This window comes from Eptatretus burgeri, chromosome 11, assembly GCF_056783735.1.
Source record: "Eptatretus burgeri isolate ZD-2024b chromosome 11, Ebu_testis_v1, whole genome shotgun sequence".
NCBI lineage: Eukaryota > Metazoa > Chordata > Myxini > Myxiniformes > Myxinidae > Eptatretus > Eptatretus burgeri.
Window position 1 is genome coordinate 74,597,202 of NC_140971.1, and position 3,360 is coordinate 74,600,561.

Below are 3,360 nucleotides of genomic sequence, written 5' to 3' on the forward strand. Positions count from 1 at the left end.
AATGGAGACGGTTGATCCACTGTGGCGACCCCTAACGGGAGCAGCCGGAAGAAGAAGAAGAAGAAGAAGAAGAAGAAGAAGATATATATATATATAAAATACATGTATATCGATACAGATATAATAAAATACATGTTTTTAGATACAGATATATATATATATATATATATATATATATATGTACTTATTTGCCAAAGAGGAATGAAAATGGGTTGGTTGGTGTGTTATGGTTGGAATGGGTTGGTGTGTTATTTGTCGGACAGAATCACAAATGTGCATAAGAATAACATTTTTACAATGTGAAATAAGATAAGAATCAGGAACAAAATCTAGTTAGTGAAGAAAAAGTTTGGTCTAACATTTTATGAGCATTAAAAAAACTCGTTGTTTGAATGTTTCACACCAGAGCTGAACCCTAAACCCGACTACTTTCAGCCTTAGCTGAATAATAAAAGGATAAACAGGGAAATGCATCACACACTTGCTGTCACGATTACCTGAGGCCTGGAAGACTATATATAATGAAAACCTATGGTTCATGTCCTCTGTTCACATCACTCACAAGGATTTCTTGCTGGAGATGCCAACACCACTACACACCTGTCAACGCTGCTCCAGGAACTGCCTCAAGGGGAGAAGTTTCTCCCAAATGACACATCTATTCATCTTACCTAACCCTAGATGTAAAAAATCTGCAAATACCAATGCTTCAGTTGTAAAATACAGCCTCTGTCCTGATAGTCTTGTTTATTTCCCCTTGAAAAAGAAAGGGCAACAGACAGAGGATGTTGCTTTGCATGTGTGGAGTAATATGGGGGTAAAACCACCCCACCTCTGGATATGTTCACCCTCATCAGTCCTTTTTTTCAATATACTAAGCATTTATTCGAAATTTTCCCACTATACATTCAGCCAGAAACTCTCTAGTATGAACATTCCGGATACTGAAAATATTATCAGGCCCTAGGTTATATGGAGGGGGCGGGGGAGGGGGGGTCCCATCGAAATGACAGAACTTCAAAACTCAACCCCGCTTAACCACCCATGTGTAAATAATATGGATATGGCCCCCTAATCTGTTTAATAACTAATATTACCGATACATAATTAATCAAATTAATTTTAAAACAACGAATGAAAAAAACTTGGTGCATATTCCACTCTGCTGTTCATTACTTATTCAACGTTCTTTGATGCAACTTGTAGAATACGTAATTTGCACCAAAATGCTCGGTGTGCATATGGAGAAACCCAAGGAAGCTAAAGGATTTGGAGCGAAATATAATGTATTATGTGTCCAGGATAAGGATTGTTACTTGGAATGGCTCACCAAGTTTCTGAATGATACTTAGAAAAGTACCCGAGAGAAAAGGCTGTGCCTCTGCACACCAAAAGACTTCGAGAAGTTCCTCAACTCGCCGAACGGGCACCTGCTCGTACTGAAAAATCCTGACCATGTAGGTCGGTGTAAGGCCCGAGTGGAGGGACGTGTGCTACACAACCCCCCGACTGATTGCCACCAGTAAATGGATTGTGTATCTGGATTAGGTTCTATTGAACACTGATGGGAAGGACATATCTGGGGCTTGTGCAGGTACAGGGTAAGTTTAAAATGATGATATTTATGATTAATCATGTAAGGAGAGGGAGGCTGTATGAGCTGTGAGGGCTGTAATAAATATATTGTTTGTTTTTGTCCAGGGACAAAAGAGAAATTATATTCGATTTTTCTGTCTAATGATAAAAGTTGAAGTGTCCGTGTGTCCGTATGGGTTTGTTATATCCACGGTCAATGCGAGAATGTACTAACAGGAAATGGTATGAACCCGACGCCTCTTAATTAAAGATATTTTTCGTATTCCTTTATTTCCGTGAGTCCGATTTGCATTCAGGAACATAACAATTATGGTTTAACCATTCTGAAATTGCCACGCTTTAGTTTAAATGCTGAAAATTATGTTTAAAATTCGATTTGAATTTCAGATTCCATGCTAACAACGGCAGGTTAAAAGTGACCAGTGAGCAGAACCGGGTCAGTGTAAACATACAGACGGCGATGCGCAAAAGGCCTCGTTTCACATTCATATATGATTTCAAAAGTTGCGTATTTCTCACTTATATTTGTTTTTTCTTTTAATCGAAATGTCTTTGTGTTTTCATGCTTTTAATTCACATTTTTTAGTTTATCTCCCTATTTCTCTTTTAATCTTCCCTTCTTTTGTAACCTTTTTACAGGTATTTTTTTTTTCTTCTCAATATGCCAGCAATTCATCTTCAATTGTCTCCATATATGGATCCTGAAGTTTTTATCCTTGTAAAAATCTGTTTCGCTAATTCAATTCTTAGTAATTATTAAAGAAGCAAACTCTTAGAGCAACAATAAGAATAAAATAAATGAACAGACAAATGAAGAGAGAAAAATGCTGAAAGTAATAACTGATATTCATTACTCTACCACTCACAACAGTAATTTATTCGGGGAATCAAGACAAGACAAAACAGCCCTGAAAGAAAAAGCATATACCTGTTAAACAGGAAGGTAAGGAAGTAGGTAACAAGAAAAGTAGAGAAAGATCAAAGGAATTCTGGAAACTCACAACAGTGATAAATGTGTATTTATGGTAGAAATGATGATGACAATTCCATGACACATCAGGTCAGGTATGGGAGCATGTGCCAGAACAGCGCGTCGCTGTGTCCACTTTCCGCCGGTACTCCAGGGGCCTCCGTCTGGCCATCCCCCAGGCAGATGCCAGGCCCATCCCCATCTCCTTGAGATGGTGGTCAACCTGCTGCAACCATGAGGAACGTGGTCGGCCCACTGGCCTCCTCCTCTAATGAGACTCCCTCGCTGAGAGAATCTGGTGAGCAGGATCAGCATCAGGAAAACGAGCCACATGTCCATACAGCCGCAACTGACGCTCACAGACTATGCAGGTAACAAATCTCATCCGAGTCTCTCTCAGCGACCTCTCGTTGGACACAAAATCCGACCAGCGATAGCCAAGGATTCTCCGAAGACACCTGGTACCAAAGGAATTAAGTCTCCATCTCAGATCCTTGGTCAGAGTCCAAGTCTCGCACCCATAGAGCAAGACTGGAAGTACCAAGGACCTGAAGACTCGGACTTTCGTCCTCCCGCACAGGTACCGGCAGCGCCACACCCCATGATCCAGTGAATCCATGACTCCCCAGGCCCGACCCAGACGTCTATTGACCTCTGACTCGCAGCCAGCATAGACATGAATATCACTGCCAAGGTAAGTGAATCTCTCCACGACCTCAACATCCTCACCACAAACAGACACAGACAGGACAGCAGCATCCAAGATGTCACCGAAAGCCTGGATCTTAGTTTTG